The following is an 18466-nucleotide window of genomic DNA, read 5'->3' on the forward strand; positions in this document are numbered from 1 at the left end:
AGTAGTGGAAATTTCAACCAAGATTTTCAAACCAGGAGCTCAGCCTCTAACATATTCTTTTCAGTCGACAAAAGTAGGTCTCTCTCTGGGCAAGAGTCTTGTCCCAGCTACCAAGAAAATTAACACTTCTCTTCCCACAGTGGTACACGGTATACAGCATCATGGGCCTTGGATATAGTATAAGGAGGATATTAATTAGTTGCTTTAAAAAATATTGGCGTCCGTTTTGGCCTGACAAGATGATTCTGGTGCTGGTGCAGTCACTGTGGCCTGTCTCCGGGTGACCCCAGATACCCCTCCTGTGCTTTTGGCTTTCCAGCTTCCAGTGTGCTTCCTTGTACCCATGGATAGTGGATGAGAAATGAAAGCTTACATAAGGATGCTGGTGACTGGGCCTGGGATCAGTGGGGGCATGTGGCCTTCGTCTTCTGCTGGACAGGGTCTCTCATTTTGGCTGCTGTCTCCTGGCAAATTTGCCCTGGCAAGAGTTGAGTTTTGTTATAACTGTGTTTTCATTTTTGAACTGATATCAGAGCCTTGCTGCCTCCCGTAATAAAGGATGTGCCCCTCACTTATAGTTGCTTATGAATGGCCAGTTGGTTATGAACTAGGAATGGGCGATGTGTTAGCTTGTACCAGTCAGACATTCATGCTACCTACGCTTCTGCTCATGGGGCATGGGGAGGTTGTGTGCTTGGGTGGACATGCTGGCTGATGTTACATGGACGGTGTTGTGGAGAGCTGATAGGAAATGACTCAAGCTAATAAACCCGAGGGAAAGAGCACCATGTTGCTGAGTTTCAAAGAAGTTCATCCTATTATAAGTCTTCCTTCATCATGACTTCAATGTTACCCACAGCTGGCCATCTAGCCTTGGAGGACTCCGTTGGTTCGTAGTACAGCTTGGGTCTGAGGATGGAGGATTAAAGACTCCAAGTGGAGAGCTCTCTCTGGACCCGAGTGAGAAGAGGCAGATGACCCCATGCAATGTCATGGATGCCTGTTAGACACATCTCTGACTAAACTCGCCCAAGCACCACTATTGTCTGTATTTTACCAGAGGTCCAAGGGGGAAGTCCATCTGGACAGCACAGGGCTAAATTCTGTGTCCACTCCTCACTAGCTTTTCCTCTGTCCTCAGCTCCAGCCAGCACTGCTTGACCACTGAGCACCCTGCCCTTCGGGGCCTTCCCGCAGGGCCCGAGTCATCCACCAGAGCTCAGGCAGTTGTGTTACTGTCTGGGTCATCTGCTGACTCTCCACTTCTGCTTTCTCCAGGAAATGAGCAGAAACGCAGCTCAAGTGATTCATAGTGAAACATTGTTGGAGACTAACAATGCTGGCCGGATCCTCTTCCCCCAGGCCTGAGGGGCTTGGGCTGGATCTGGGGGCACCCATGTCACCTGACGTCGGCAGTCCCTGACCGCCACACCTCTGGGTAAGTCATCTTGTTCTTGGCCAGGCCACGCTGGGCCCGAGGTAGGCATGGAGGTCCTGTCTGTCAGGGAAGGGCCTTCTGGCTGCCTCCTGGAGAGCTGGCATGGGAGTCCATGCGGCCACCAGTGCCTGGTCTGGGCTTGTGGATGTGGGCTAGGAGGTGGGCTGATGAGCCGAAAGTGTGTGCCGGGTGGGTGGTACAGGTGGCGGGGGCCACTCGAAAGCATGGGTCTGCTGGGGTGTCTGTCCCTGTTGGAGTTTGCCGAGCTGGGCTGAGCTCCAGCTCCCTTCCTCATCCTCCTACCTCAGGTCAAGTCCTTTCTCAAGGTTCTGCTAAGGAAGGTGATGTTGCCACACGTGAGAGAGGCTGGACGTGGGCCTGTCTGTGCTAAATCCCAGGGATGGAGAGGGGAGGCTGACTGTAAGGCTCCTCTGCCCAGAACCCCACAGGCCTCTGAAGGGTGTTGAGCTGTGAGGGCCGCTTCCCGGGGACAAAGAGAGCTAGCTTTATTCTGGTCTGGTGGTCATTGCCGGGGGTCTGGTAAGTAAGGGCCTCTTCAGGCCTCCCTTTCTTCATGTGAATCACCACAACAAACCTTAGAAATGCCAATATTTTCTGAATATTGTCTCTGTGAGTCAGGTGGACCACCTGACTCACAGAGAATTTGCTTTTCTCTCCTGAAATCGTACCTTATAGAACACTGAACTCATCCTTTGTCCCCGCTTCTCTCAAGTGACAAGGAGCTAATTCAGCAACTTGGGATTTTATGTATTACTCTTTGCAGGGGTATTTTAATGTTGACATGATATTCTGCAAAATTATCCATTTAATTATTTGAGAAATATTTATCAGAAGCCATTTCCTCCCAGCACTGTTAAAGGCATCGGGGGCAGCAGACGGGGCCAGTGGTGCTTGGTGCCGTGGGCTGCATTGGGATGGGGAGCAGGGGTTTGGGAGTGGGGGGTCGGGAGGCTGGAAACCTGTGTACTTCTGGGTGGAGCCCTGAAGGAAGGGAGAGTCTGGAACCTGTGATTTTTGAGAATCATTCTGGGGCAGGGGACTAGAGAACGTCAAGGTGCCTTGCAGGAGGCCTGGTGGGGGTCTGGGGGGAGAATAGCCGGGTAGAGAGTGGTGAGGGCAGGCCAGTGACCTGGCCAGAGAGGGATGCCACGGGGTCAGGTGAGGGAGGGCCTTCCTGTCCAGTGTGAGGATTTGGGCTGTTCTCCCCAGACAGGGCGCTTCTAAATGGTGAGTAGGTAGAAAAGAAAATTTAGAAACAGTGTATAGGATATAAGAAATATCACCTAAGTGTTTTTGTTTTTATTTTTTTTTTTTTTTTAATTTAAATTTTATTTTATTTATTTGACAGAGATCACAAGTAGGCAGAGAGGCAGGCAGAGAGAGAGGGGGAAGCAGGCTCCCCGCTGAGCAGAGAACCTGATACAGGGCTCGAACCCAGGACCCTGAGATCATGACCTGAGCCGAAGGCAGAGGCTTAACCCACTGAGCCACCCAGGCGCCCATGTTTTTGTTTTTTTAATCATCAGTGTCTTTGAGGTCATTCAAAGGCTTGGTTTCTCTCTCTCCTGTCAGAGAATATGGTTGTCCAGAATTTGGGGATTATTGGTCCCTTGCTTTTCTTTCTAATTTTACCTCACATGTTTAAATTGCTAAATATGTGCTACTTAGTTTTGCACGTTTTTTGGACTTTGTAAATAGGAATTTTTTAAGTCTTTTAAGATGTGCTTCATTTGCTCCACGGTATGGTTCTGGAACGCCTTTGTATTGTTGCATGTGCTTCTGATTCATTCATGTGTATTGCTTGCTGTATAATATTCTGTGATATATACATAAACCTCAGTATATGTCCCCAAGTTAATTCTGGTGGACACTGGGATTTTTTTAGGTTTTTGTTCTTGTTTTTTTAATTATAAGCTGTTAGGAGCTCTAGCACTTGTTAGGTATTGCTAGGACGCTTCTTGCACATATATCCCAGGGTAGGTGTGCACGAATTCCCTAAGGTGTAAGCCCTGAAAGTGGAATTGGTAGGTGTACAATCTTCACCCTTACTGGATGATACCAAATTGCTTTTCTGAACCAGCTGCACCATTTTACCCACCTATCAGCAATCCGTAAACGTTTCTGTGGCTCTATATCTTCACCAACATTTGATATGCTGAAGTTTTGATTTTGCCAATCTAGTGAGAATGAAAATCTACCTAGACTTTTAATTTGCATTTCCTGAATTACTAAGGTTGGGCATCTCTTTATATGCTTATTGGCTATTGTGGATCCCTTTTCCTGTTCAGATCTTTTGTCCATTTCTTGTTGACACCATCTGTCTTCTTTACCCTTCTGATGTTCTAGAATTTAATACATATTTGGGTATTAATCCTTTGTCAGATATATATATATATATATTATATTTTACTCTTGTTTGTGCCTTGTCTCATTACATTCTTGGCAATTTCTGCTAATGATCAGATTTCTTAATCTCAAATGAGTCATTTATCCATACATTCTTTTATGATATATGTGTATTATCTAAGAAATTCTTATCCACTATGAAGGCATACAATTATTCTCTTGCATTATTATTTTCTTTTATAATTTTGCCTTTCACATGTAGAAATCCCTCATCTAAAAATGATTTTTCTGTATGACATGAGATAAAGGGTAATGTTTTATTTTATTTTGTTTTTCCCATATGGATAACCAAAAATGTTAGCTATACTTAAAAAGGCCATTCTTAGGCACCTGGGTGGCTCAGTTGGTTGAGCGTCTGCCTTCGGCTCAGGTCATGATCCCAGCATCCTAGGATTGAGCCCCGCATCATGTTCCCTGCTTGATGGGGAGTCTGCTTCTCCCTCTGCCCCTCTCTCTCTGCTTGTGGTCACTCTCTCTCTCTCTCAAAAATAAAAATTAAAAAAAAAAATAAAAAGGCCATTCTTCAGCCACTTATCTACACCCACTCTGTTGTGAATCACCTTGTCATGTATATGAAGTTCTGTTTCTGGGCTCTCAGTACTGTCTGTCTGTTTATCTCTTTGACAGTGCTATATGATATGATTAATTCTAGGCTTATAACAGATTTTGATATCTGAAAAGAACTATTTTTTTTCTTCTTCTTCCACTCTGTCTTGTCATTCTTGGTAGGAATTCATAAAATTCTAACATTCATATGAATTTTAGGGACAGTTTATCAGACTCTACAAAAAAGCTATGTTTAGGTTTGACTGAAAATGCAATTTGGAGAGCTAAACCATTTTTATGAAAATGACTTCTCCAATTCATGAACATGGTTTGTACCATTTATTTAGATGTTCTTTTAAATATTTAAATAAGTTTTATAATTTTCCTTATAAAATAGTGCATATTTTGTTTAGAGTTATTCCTAAGTAGTGTGTATTTTTATATAATTTTAATTGTCACTAAAAATATGTGTTTCGCACTCACTGATGCATGCTTGCATTTTAAAGAAGAATCATTTAAGCTATTCTATGGGTAGCAAAGGAAGAAGCAAGACTATCAGTTAAAAGAATGTTGTAGTAATTCAGGCTAGATGTATTGTTGGCTCTTTCCAAAGTGATACTAGAGATAATGGGAAGTGATCAGAGTGCTGAGATTCTAGATACTTTCTGAGTATGAGATTTGATGATGTTTTAAGTGTAGTGTGTGGGAGAGGGAAGTTGATGACTCCAGAGCAACAGGGGGAATTGAATCGTCCTATTTTGAGCTAGGTCATGGGTAGAAAGAACATATCTGCAAAGTGATGGTTATTCCAGGATAAAGGTTTGAACAGACAAAGGTAGAGATGTATATTAGATACTAAGTGTAGAAATGAAGTCTCGGCACCTCCTGTCCCCATGTGACCTTCACAGTAGGAAAGCAAGCCAGCTTGGTCTTTTGGGGGGCAAGGGGCAGATATCTTGTGCAGGAGGGAGAGAAAAAAGGTGAGCTCCTTGGAGTTCTTGAGCCACACTATAGAGCTTTTTAAAATTTATTTATTTACATTTATTTACTTATTTCCAAGTGAGGACATGCATCTATTTCCATTTGTTATGCAAACTATCAAAATACATGTGCATTTTGCACCTGAAGAGATTTTCCAGGCAACACTCTTAAGCCTTTGGCTGATGGCCTGAAGCATTTGCACACCTGTTAGAATCTTAGATCTCCAAGTCTGCACCTGTGCTATCTAACACAGAAGCCTCTAACCACACCTGAAATATGGCCAGTCTAAACTGAGATGTGCTGTAGTATAAAATGCACATCAGATATCAAAGATGTTTCAAACAACAAGAAAAAGAAATGTGAAGTGAAATATCTAATTGATACTTAAAAATATTGATGGCATATTGAAAATAATATTTTGGAGATACTGGGTTAAATAAAAATATATTTGAGTAAATGGCTTAATTAATTCCAGCTCTTTATTTCTACTTTTTAAATGTGGTTACCAGAACAATTTTAAGTTACGCACGTGGTCTGAATTCGTGGCTGGCTTGGTATTTCTTCTGGGCAGTACGGTTCAGAGGTATTTCATGTTCCATGGCCAGAGGCTTTTATGGGAAATACAGTTCAAGAAGGATGGGAAACCAGGGAGGTGAAAAGCCATTTGTCCCAAATAATTCCAGGGAGAAAGAAAGTATGAAGGGTAAGAGGAAGGGATTTAATACTTAAAATAAAGAGACACTGGGCAGGGTCCTGGTATTTGCCATCTTTTTTAATCCCCACAATGAGCTCAGTTCCATTACTCCCATTTTACAGATGAGGAAATGGAGGCTTAGAGAAGTAAGGTCCTTCATCCTCAGACAGTAAGTAAGTCAGCTGGGATTTGAACTTAAAACCTGTGCCATTTGAATTAGCTGCTACCACCACCATGAGTTGAGGAAACACTTCTGGAGAGAAATAATCAAGGTTTGGCAGAAGTTTGGAAACTGCTCTTTCCCTTTAGCAAATGGTTAATCCTATTTTTGAAAATTCATCTTCCCCGATGATTCACAGGAAACAAAAAGATTGCGTGGGGATCCTTTTTATTCCAGCATCGCCCATAATAGCAACCGAGACACCCCAAGCATCCCGTGATTAGGGAGCAAGAGAATGAATTACAGGCAATAGACCAAGAGCATGCTTCTTGGTCATTAAACCTGATCATTTAAGGGACAAGGCAACATAGACTATGTTTATGATATGATGATAGACGATTGATACAATGAAACGGTTTATACATCAGTTATAAATCAAATATGCTTCAACATGGAAAGTAACATGCAGAAGAAAAGGGACTTATCTGTTGGTCTTTGTGTTTTTAACATGATAATAATAACAATAGCAATAATAATAATAGTATCACCCAAGTAGCACTCGGATATGGCTTTTTAAAGGATACAAAGAGATAAAGATGCATACATGAAGAAACTGTTAGTGAGGTTGGGCAGTCCATATCAGAGTCCATAGACTCTGAAAAACAATCTGAGGGTTGGTGGAACCAGGTGGTGGGTATTAGAGAGGGCACGATTGCATGGAGCACTGGGTGTGGTGCAAAAACAATGAGTATTGTTACACTGAAAAGAAATTAAAAAAAAAAAAGAGTAAGGTCGAAGTGCACTACAGTGAACCCATGGCTTCCTCCTCCCACTCTTTGGGTGTGGACCAGATGGAGGCTCGAGGGACAGCAGGCAGCGAGATGGACGTACTAAAGGCAGGGCCCAATGATTCCTCCTTCTGTGTTTCTGCCAGAGCATGCAGACCACCCCTTTACTGGGCTGGGTGGCGTTGTCCACCTTCTCCACGGATGCGTGAGTGCATGAGGCTCTCACGTTCTCCTTGCATCCAGCATGTGTGCAGCAGCTGCAGGGGTGGGTGTGGGAGTGCGGTGCTAAGGAGGGACTGCCATCATCCTTGTAGGGAACGAAGGGTGAGTAAAGAACCAGAGGAATCCAGTGGGGATGGGCAGAAGTCCATATAACCAAAAGGGGAAAAAAACCAACCAAACAAAGCAGGGCAATACTTTGCAATCAGTACACAGAGCCTGGTAACTTTTGGTTTTCCTTTTCACATACCTGCCTCCAGGAAACATTTAATTATGTAAATTAATGGGGGGCAAGTCCCCCCCCCCAGTGATTCCACTGCTTCCCCTTGCAGAGGGGATCTCAGACTCTCCCCTCGAAAACATCACCTTGGTTCCAAGAAATACTTCTTTCCCTGCACAATTTAAAGTGTCTGAATAGTCTCAATTTTGGCATGTGTATTTAATGTGAGGATCCCCTCCCCTCATGTAATTAAATAATTGTGTCATTTTATAATTGATAGAAACCTGGAGTGGAGGAAATACAGGAAAGAGGAAGATAAAGTGTATTCATGCCTGATGATCACACAGGGAAGAACGTGTTGGGCGCCCCAGTTCTTACAGGCAGTAGGTATTGTTAGATTTGGGAATTATGAAGCGCTCACTTTTATTCTGCTTGACTCCACACGTAGTGTCCCGGCACAAGTGGCTTTGGCTACCAGGCTCCCCCTTTCCCCTGGACCTGGAGGTGATCATAATCCTGAGCACCTGGTGTAATTACTAAGTGAGATCTGTAGTGTGGGTGTAGGATTGGAGACTGGGAAGTGCTGTCATTGAGTAAGGGGGGGAAGGGGATCTAGGGCGGAAGGGATAGGTAGGGGGCTAGTGACTAGGCTCATATAGGGGGCCACATGATCAGGCTCACCCCAAATCCAGAAATGCTGAAGCCTAACACAACCAGAGTTAAGAGAACAAACCAGACCACCCTGCCCTGGGAGTCAGTGGTAGGTGGGTCACATTGTGACCGCAAGGAATGACCAAGCCGTAAAGAAGAAGTAAGCCATTGAAGATGTTACCGCAGTCCTTACTCAATGGTCCTATCAGTGGTAGAGACTTTAACAAGATTTAAGTTCCTTGGTCACTTTTCAATAAAAGACCAACCACAAAAGCCCTCAGTGGCAACTTGCTGGTTTGCGACCCTCTCACTCCTGAGATCTTTTGCCCTTTCCTTGCTCAAAACAATTCTATCACTTTGCTCACTCTCCTTCATCCGCAAGATTCGTTCTTGGACTCTGTGAGGCAAGAGCCTCGCTCTCCCGCTTCACTATGGGCTGGTAGTGACTACTTTCTAATCACAAGGTGGCTCAGTGGCGGGAGGAGTTTGGAAGTTGGAGAGAAGAGGGTTGTTTCTCAGTTGTGGCATCGGGGATGCCTGGCCACGGAGGCAGCCAGGAGCTGTGTTTGCAAGGGTTCTGTGGAGCTGAAGGAGGGGCATCCCAGGGAGAGAATCCTGAGTAAAGGCGAAGGATCAGATTATGAGTGGACAGTTCATTTGGCCAGACCGCATTGGAGGTGCGGCGAGAAGTGAGGCAAGGAAGGAGGTTGGGCTATGTCCCTGAGGGCCAAGAGCTTGGGAGTGCTCCTTGAGAACACGGGGACTATTGAAGACACTGGAGCAAGGGAGTGCCGTGTCGGAGCTGTGCTCCCCGGTCTGCCGCTGTGGGGTAAGTGGGAGACAGGTGGACAGGGTGGGAGAAAGCTGACACTCAGGGGTGCAGGCGACTCACTTCCCCACCTGTAACACGAAGCACCCAGAATAAGGCTCTGGAAGGGTGTCGGCCGATGAAGTTTTACTTTTCAAATCAGCTTCATGTTCAGAGGATTTACATTTCTCTTCTGACCCCTGGATAAGTGTTTAACCAGAAATAGCATCCTACAGCCTAGTGAGTTTCTGGTTGTGTCGGAAATATCTTCTTACCCAAACCTAGTTCTACATGCACAGGAAATGCGAGAATGGCACTGAGGAGGATCAGAAGGAAGCAAGGAACCTCAAAAAAGTACCCAAATGGATGAGATGGGTTGCTTGCCCTCTGTGGGGAGGCAGGCCAGGGGGAGCCCACGCCTGTTGCACCCCTGAGTGTCAGCTTTCAAGGCCAGGGCGTGGACCCAGGGCGGTTCTGCTCCTTCCCTGTTTACTAATCCAACAACCGGCCACACAGAGAAAGCTGTATCGAGCCACAGTTCCGGCAGCTTGTTCTGGAGGCTGAGTGTTGATGCTGGGTGTGCTGCAGGTGGCAGCCCCAGAGGGACCGGCCAGCGGGTGGCCACCTTGTGCCCAGGATCATGAACTGTCAGCCTCTGTGGTTCCCAGAGTTCAGCTCTTGCCTCTGGGGGTGGTGAGATCACCCTGTTCTGGGCCAGCTGGCCTGCAGCGGGAGCTGGGGCCACACAGCAGACTGGACACCAGACCTCCGGCCAGGGACCAGCAGCATCTTCGCAGATCCAGCTGGGGAACCCCTTCGGGGCTGTTGGCAGTAAGACCTTCCAGCTACATATATTCTCACCGCTGTTGCTGACTGTCGGGCCACCCTGGTCGGCTTCAAAGTCAGAAAAGTCTGGGTTTGTCCTTGATTCTGATGCTTATTAGCAGTTTGAGTTCAGACAAGTTCCCAATTTTCTCTGCGTGTCAATTTCTCTGTGGCTTGCTTTCCGCCTTTATGTCAGGGGGATAACGATATCTACCTTACAATTTTTCTAAGATTAGAGATCACGGACAGCTCTGCCAGCAGATGCTCATCCAGGGACAGCCACGTACACTTGACCCGCACTTCTTAGGTTGGAGAGCAAGCCACAGACTAGCAGCGGAGCAGCTCCCTGATGATGGGGGCTGGGCCTTTTGTTCCTTGTGCTGTCTCTAGCCCATGTCTTTGTGCAGACGGTGACAGCTCTGTTGCAGCTAAGCTTGGAGGGTCTGGCCAGGGGAACTGCTCCCTGGCTATTTCGGGCAATGTGGAAGTCAGTGCACATACCGAAATACAAAACCAGGGACCCTCCTGCAGGACCTGGCGAGTTCCTACATTCTGTTACTGTTGCACAAACCACAGAGGTGTGTGCTAAATGGGAGTGCTTGGCCTGGAATCAGAAAAAAGGAAGTTAACAATGGTCGGGGCAGGTGCAAACCACCCAGTTCCTGTCAATCAGAGTCCCCATCTTAGTCTTCATGGGGGTGTTCCTCAACTTCTGGAAATAACCGAGTCATTTGAGGCAGGATGTAGGCTTGTGGGTGGGCTCTGCTGTGCTCTGCCAGTGGGAGCTCCTTGCCCTCGGCTGATGGAGGAGGTGGGGACACTTGCTAACTGAAGAGGACTTGGGGCAGCACCCAGGCCGCTGCTGGTCCTTGCGCTGGAACTGGTTGTTAAGCCTCTCAGGGAACCTCCAACACTACTTGTTCTACTGTCCCATCAGCCACTGTCTACAGGGACGCTTGCCACTACCCATGCTCTTGTACTCGCCCTGGAGCTGGCTGTTGGGGAACGCACTCCTGCTCCTGTTTTCCACTTTTTATCTTTAAGATGGCCAACTCGCCACTTCTAGCTTTGTCTCTGCGAATCCCAGGACATACTTCTGAAGCCTCGATTTAATCCACCAAGTATCCTGCTCTCCTTTCAAGCCAGTGCTTCGTTGTGAGAAAATCTGAGATAGGACACTGTCAGCAGACAGGCCAGGGGTGGGCTGATACAGAAGAGAAGCCAGGTCTAGGGTGGGGTCCAGCTTGCCCTGGCTTTGGGGATGGACCCTAAAAAGTGACCCAAGGCTCCAGAGCACACCCACAGGAGCTATCTGGCTTTAGGTTCCTCCAGGGAGGGCAGGCAGATTTCAGGAGCCTGAAGGCAACAACACACACAAAGGGAGCAGGCTAGGGTGGGATGTTTGTGGAGTGGGGTCAGGGTGCTGCTAGCCACAAGGCAAGATGTGTGGGCATTGTGCAGACATCTAGACTGTGCTGGGTGGCCTCTCACATATATTCATGTGCTTAATTCTTTCCACAGTCTGGTGAGAAGATACTGCCCCCATTTTACAGGTGCATGCATGGAGGTTCAGAGACTGTAAGTCACGAAGGCAGAAGGCTAGCGAGAGGTAGAGCTAGGATTTGAATCAGATCTGTCTGAGGCTGCTCTGGGTCTGCCCTTGGAGCTGGGTGGGGATGCAATGAGTCAGGTTTGGCCCAAAACTCCAAGCTCGGGGTGGTGATGGTGTCTTACTAGTCACAGTCGGCCCAGGGGTTCATCTGGCCTCCACTCACAGCTCTGGGATCACCTTGCTCAGGGATTCTTAAGCAAGGTACTCCTCCAGGGCCTTGCGACTTCTTCCCAGGCAGCTTCCCTCTCCTGGGGATGCATCGAAAACACCTGGGACATTGTAGAAAACACGTTTGCTGGGGCCCCACCCAGACCAATGAAGTGGTCCTCTTCAAGGAGCAAGGCCCCACTGGGTGGGGGGTTCCGGTGTGTGGCCTGGGCTGGTGCGGATTGCTCTATTTCTAGATGCACTGAGCCATTCTTCATGCCGTCACCTTCTCTTAGACGTTCCTTTGCCTCTGTGTTTCCATGACCCTCGTGGCCAGAGCGTTCCTTGCCTATACCTGGGGTGTACTTGAGGCCCTGGCTCTTCTTGCTTCTCGTTTCTCCCTGCTCCTGGCCTGGCTTAGTGCCAGACAGGAATAACTTTTCTAGAATTTGTTTGTATAGAATCTGTTTATTTCTACAATCTGTTTATCTCTTCTCCCACACCTTCAAGATCTCATTATCTAGAACACCATGACCATTTCAGTCTACTCTCCTGGTCCTTCTTGACTTAGCTGCACTGTGATTTCCTGGGCTCCCTTCTCCTCTCCAGAGAGCCTGTCTGCTTGCATTGACCTTGTTTCCTGCTCACTGCCCTGTTCTGGCTCTTTGGCTGGCCCTGGCCTGTGCAGATGGGGCCACGACAATCGTGAAGCCCTTTGGAGTAGCAGCCGCAGCAGGATGGGGAGAGGCAGGAGGAACATCCCTTTCCACATGCTACCCATGACCTCTTTCTCTTGAGGACCCATTGTCCGCAGTTGCACGTCTGGTCCTCTTTTGGTAGGTTCTCAGCTGCAGAGACAGGTGGGGGGTGCTTCTCTTACCCACAACCCCAGATCTGGCTCCTCCCTGCCCCTAAGAAGGTACAGCTCGATGTTGCAGCTGCTGCATGGTGTCTGCTCAGCAAACACTGAGGGCCGAGGGAAGGGCTGTCCCGCAGAGGGTTCCACCGTGCTGCTGAGCTCAGAGGGAGATCAGAGCTCTCTCGGGAACACTGGCTCTCAGGAGCTTGGGGCAGACTCTGTGGGAAGTCTCAGGCCCTGAGGAGCCTCTAAGGAGACCCTGCGACCGTAATGACCAAGCTCTGTCCCTTCTCATCTTGCTCCTTCACGGACAGCTGGTACTCGCCCTGGCATCCAGATGAGGTGTGAGATGTGGTGGTATGAGGAGAGGGAAGTGGGAGCTGGAGGGAGTGTATATGGATAGGGCTGTCTGGGGGACCATGGAGAAGCTATAGGATGGTTTGCAGCTGTGGCCATCCTGAGTGCTTCGGCTGTGTGGACCCTGGGCAGGGCAGGCAGGGAACGAGGTTGTGCGTTCCATGTTCAGAGGTCTCTGTTTTGGGGGCCTGCTTTGGCAGAAGCAAAGGGACGGTGACATCGCTGTCTCCTGTCCACATCACACCACACAGGTGCTCATGCCCTTGCTGTAGTTTCTGTTCCTGGAGTTTTGCCTTTTCCAGAGTGTCACGGAAATGGGATAGCACAGTATGTAGTCTTTTGAGACTGGCTTCTGTCACTTGCTATAAGACTTTGAGGTCCATCAGGTTGCTGTGTGGGTCAGTAGTGTGTTCCTTTTTACTGGGGAGAAACATCCCATTGTCTGGATATACCTGAGTTTGTTTGTTCCTTCACCCGCTCAGGGCCATTTTGGTTGTTTCCAGGTCTGAGCAACTATGAATACACCTGTTATAAACATTCATGTGTAGGTTTTATATGAAGGTAAGTTTCTATTTTCCTAGGGTAAACATCCAGGAGCCTAACTGCTGGGTGAGTATATCTTCAACTTTCTAAAAAAACTGCCAAGCTGCTTTCCAAAGTGGCTGGACCACTTGTATTCCCATCAGCCAGGATGCATCCTTGCCAATAATTAACAATCTGTGTTTACTTGTTTTTTAAAGACATTCTAATAGGCGTATCCTGGTATGTCAGTGCTGTCTTTCTCTGCAATCTGGCTCAGTTCTTCTGGTTAGCTACGCTAGGCTGTGGAGGGAGCAGAGCTTCTATATTACTAGAACTTCTACAACAGCTTCTTCTTTTCAATTCACTTTTAACTCGTAAGCTCTCCTGTTAGCAGGAAATGGTGGGGAAGAGGAAGTGAGACCTCACCCCACCTTGCCCATGTGTTTGGAACAAGAATGGCTTTGTTTTTATTTTCTGAGGGCTCTAGGTTAAGGCCAGGTCCTTGCTGACACAGGAGCAAGAGAGTATGGATCCGCTGACATGTGGCGAGGAACTGACTTACGAGTGGAAAGGAAAACAGATCACGTAGAGCCATGCATGGAAAGCTGCTGTTCTGCTGTGTATCGTCTGATTTAGAGGTGCCCCCAGCTCCAGGGCCTGGGGGGCCATTGCCTGTGATGTAGAAGGGAAACAGGTTTGCCTCTACCCAGAGTGCACAGCGCGGAGGCAGAGTCACATAGGCTGAGGAGAAATGAGGAGGAATTCCATCTTGAATGGCACCATCACAGCTCTTTGTCACCAAGTCTGGGCTTCTCCATGGAAGACACTGAGTCTTCCCTGTGACCTGCCCTGTTAGAGAGCAGCTCCAAGCAACTTCCTGCTCCGTTTTCCCTCGAATGGCTTCCCGGCGCCTTAGCTCCGAGGGCTGCTAAATCCTATCTTATATCCTGAGGTTTCACCTGTTGGCAAATCACTCCACAGAAAGTCAGGGAAGAAAAGGTCAATGGTGCTTTCGCTGCCCAAACATCAGCAGCCCAGCTGACTCTCCAGCACGCAGCCGCGAGCCAGATGCCCTGGGCCCTGTGCTTCTGACGCATCCCAAAGCAGAGTTCTAATGATGCTATGGATTTATGCAGGTGGGGTAGGAGCGCGGATGGGCAGTGACACCTATCTTGGGGGGCCCATGTGGACACTCCCTGGGAACCCCTCCCCGTGCTGTTACTGTAGATCCGCCTCTGGTTCCTTGCACACGGGCACGGACAGGGAACTCCTCTCCTGCACCTGCCCACCATGCACAGCCCCAGGCTCTCAGCCCACTCAGGCACCTCTCCAGTGCGTCCACATGGACTCATGTCCCACGTCTCTTCTGTGGTCAGTGCATAAAGGCCAGAGGGGAGAACTGAGATCACCAAGACCATTTCAATGAGGAGAAAGCTAGTGTCGGAGAGGGGGAATAACCTGGTGAAGGCATCGCAGCAGCCCAGCTGGGACTGAACCTCTGCCCTGTGACTCCTGTCCTAGCCCGAGGCTCCCCTCAGTTTGAAGGTGACAGGAGTGGGCAGCTTCCTGCCCCGTGCCTTTCTCTTGCTGCCTCACTCAGGCTGCAGGAAAGCAAGGCCTCTGGCCTGCCTGATTGGCTGTGTGAGGAACCGTGACTAAACTGTGCTTTGTGTGACATGTCCTGAGCCTGACTGGGAAACAGCTCACTGGCAGAGAGGGGGCTTGGAGACCCCCGGGACACCCCCCACAGCTTCCAGTCCTCTGGGTCTGCCAAAGCCGTCTTTCCCTTTACCTCGCCCCGACCGTACTGCAGCCCTGCTCCACCCAGCAAACCTCTACCTCTCCAAGAAATATTTGTAGGGAGGCACATTTCCCTCAACCCAGGCTACCTGCCAAGCAGGAGTCCAAGCCCTACCATCTACCTAGGGTTTCACACCAGCCCTTGTTTGAGCTTAGCCTCCTGTGTGCTTTGCTGTTTGCAGACCCAGGATGGACTCTGCCTTGTCTGCTGACGGACAGTGGGACCCTGGGTTGGTCTCTTCCCTGCTCTGAGCCTCAGTACCAGCTGCAGACAGAGGCTGATCCCTTTGACAATGCTGGAGGGTAGGAAGATGATGAGAAGTGTGCAGGCATTTAGAGAGGCACCAGTAAATGATCGTCCATCCCCTCCTTCCTAATGGTGACACGTGCCAAACACTAGCTTAATCCTGGACCCCTGTGAGGGATCCTGTTATGATCTCATTTTATAAATGAGGACACAGGAATGAGATGTTTCATTTACTTGTTCTAAGCCTGTTGATTCAAGCTGGAGAGGCCTTGTTTCCGAGTCTCTGCTCGTGACTGCTATGGTGTGTGTATTAGGGTCGAGTCTATGGAAGTTTGGGCCTTGCAGTGGTGTTTGGTCAACTTATTGATTTTTGTGACAAAATGCCCTCAGCCCCCATTATCATCAGGGGAGGCCAGTGGGTGGGGTCAGGCATCTTCTGGGTGAGACTCTGTCTCTTTTTGAAACTTTGATGTTCGCTCGTCATGGATTTTTTGGCATTAATTTTGATTTTTATAGACACTGCATTAAAATGTTATGTATCTTGGCTATTGAGATTTTTTTTGGGGTCCCCTTACATCTTGTGCCTGAGGTGAGTGTCTTAATTTGCCTCAACCTAAACCCAGCCCTATCCCAGTGACCCTCCTCCCGACTTACTCCATTTTGCCCAGAATACGAAAGTGTTAGCACCTTCTCACAGAGGTAAGAAAGCACTTTTGATAATGAATTAGATGATTAGAATGATTAGAATGATTTCTTCTTGCCATTTGTCACATAGCCCTGAGAGGTTAGTTGCTCCCTGTTACCTTCCTCTTACAAATAAAGTAGGTCTAGGGTGATGGGCAGAACCAGGGTGGGGGATGGCCACAGTCTGACAATTGAGTCAGACAACTTCTCCCTGGGATTTCATGGATCCCCATTTGTTAGAAATTCTTGTTTTGAAAACATCTCTCTTCAAGAGAATGCGTTTCAAATGTTTCACTTCAGTAAATACAACTTCTTAATTTCAGAGGAAATCTGAAGTGGTTTCTGATATCTCCACTGAATAGCCAGCCACTTTCCCCAGGACCACATTTTCACCTTATCTTTTCACCGGCTTGATATTAAAATGTGGCAGGGTGGCAAGCCCCCAGAGGGGTGTTATTGAATGGAACTCTTAGTTGTACCTGTAAGGGTGGCTACAAAATGACTTTTATGTGCTGGAGGCAACACTTAGCTTGGCTTTAATAGTCATTCTGCGGATTGGGATGTCTGTGCTGGACCTGGGACGGGTTCTGTTGGTGATGGAGATGAGATGGTGGGGTGGTTGGCATATAGGGATTGTCAGAGTCTGGGGGAAATCCAAGTAGAGATCTTGAAGTGAGGAAAGAGAAAATGTTTAGAGGAGGGGTCTGGACTGCAGAGAGAGGTTTGGGTGCCATCAGTATATGAGTTCATCCATTCATTCATCCATTTATATAGTAACATTTTGTTGAATGTCTATGTAGTGCCAACCACTGACACAGATGCAGTGCCTTCCTTCACAGAGCATATCAGTGGATATGCTCTCAGGGGAGTAGGAGATCTCCTACAGGGAGCTCATGAAATGAGAACACTTGCCATCTGACTCCAGAAAACCACTGCAGGGATCCCTGAAGGAGACTGGGCAGCAGACAGACAGAAACACGGTATAGCAAGATACATGGTGGGATGCCAACAGAGATGCCATTGCTTTTTAACCTACCAAGTGAGCAAGAATTAAAAAAACAATAAGTAAGAAAGTGTGAACTCTTGTGCATTCTTGGTCAGAGTACTATGCATTGATGCAGTGTTTAAGGAGAAGCAGTTTGGAAATATGTGTCAAGATTCAGCTATTTCCCTTGTAGGGATTTAAGAATGTATTACAATCTATTATTTAATCACGGATATATGCAAAGACTTAAGACATAAGGCCTATCATTGAAGTATTATTTATAGTAGTGAGTAATTTGAAACTACTGTAGGAGATTAATTAAATGAATGATGATCAGCATGGCCCTATGGTCACCATCAGTCATTCAAAATGAAGATGTAGAGGATCTACAACATGGAAAATATTCATGATCTGTTTTTGTGACAAAAAAATGTTATGGACTAATTTGTTAGAAAAATGGATTGAGAGAAGGTATTTTTGATTTTTAAAACCAACAAGGGACAAGTTTCTAGAATATGCTTCCTCAAAGCAATAAGCAAAAGACAGGCAAGGAAAAATCAGCAAAGGTTATGAATAGTCAGTTTCCAAAAAAAGAAGTGCCAATAGCTAAGAGGCATCTGTGATGCTCAGGCTCATTAGAGAAATGCAAATTAAAATGACAATGAGGGATCACTTTACTTCAATCATATTGGCAGGCATTAGATTGCTGGGTAATTGGTGAGGTGGTAGAGGAGCCTGTGGGCAAAGTGTGGTCTGGTGCCAGCTTTCTGGAAACATCTTAGTTGGTGGTACTTAGTTGATGTAAGCAGGCGTATAACCTTGACTCAGCACTCCTGCTCCCAAGTCCATACCTGGAGCCAATCCCATGCAGTCCCATGAAGGGACATGCATGGGAATGTCCAGAACAAACTTGAATGCAGCATAGAAGTCGCGGACAATCTGGCCATGGCTGCGGAGTGAACAAGTCAAATAGGCATGTGATACCCACTTTGTAACATGGGGCAGCAGTTAGAAGGAATGAAGTTGACAAGCACAGAGCCCCACAAGGGTCGGTCTGAAGGCATATGGCTGAGTGAAAAAGTGAGCTGCAGAAAAGATGCAGAAGGTCAGTCGGGGAACTCATAATGCCTGTCTTCAGAAATTGTGTCACCTGTGTCGTGTTTTATAAGGATCCATGTTGTGAAGCAAGTGGAGCAGGAAGGGCAGGGTGGTGAAGAAGGAAATGCAAGTGGGGAATGGAGGGCCAAGAAATAAGTAAATAAACCAACAAAGGCAGACAGGAGCCTGGTCCAGGTCAGGGAAGCCTGCCAGGATGTGAGCCATCCCATCACCTGCTCCTGAGGGTCAACCCAACAAAGGAAACCCAACTCCCACCAAGCCTCAGCCAACCATCAAAAGCAAAAGTGTAAATACAAAGTTTGCTTCAACAATATGAGGAGGATTTTTATTATTATTAAACAACGTATACATAAATAAAAGCTAGAATAACAACAGTC

General features: G+C 47.3%; 1 protein-coding gene across 7 annotated transcripts in view; it reads left to right on the forward strand.

Annotated features, from left to right (window-relative positions):
- Positions 1 to 1268: 1268 nt before the first annotated feature.
- The window catches only part of WDFY4 (WDFY family member 4), a 266523-nt gene continuing 249325 nt past the window's right edge, over positions 1269 to 18466 (forward strand). For 2 of the 7 annotated variants that reach the window (XM_032313629.1, XM_032313630.1), the window contains exon 1: positions 1269 to 1438. The gene's annotated coding sequence lies outside the window, so the exon portion shown is untranslated. Of the gene's footprint in view, positions 1439 to 1642; positions 1979 to 18466 lie in introns of those variants that run through there. The other 5 variants (XM_032313624.1, XM_032313626.1, XM_032313628.1 and 2 more) reach the window with 4 other exon arrangements.

The sequence above is a fragment of the Mustela erminea genome, chromosome 14 (genome assembly GCF_009829155.1).
Source record: "Mustela erminea isolate mMusErm1 chromosome 14, mMusErm1.Pri, whole genome shotgun sequence".
Lineage (NCBI taxonomy): Eukaryota > Metazoa > Chordata > Mammalia > Carnivora > Mustelidae > Mustela > Mustela erminea.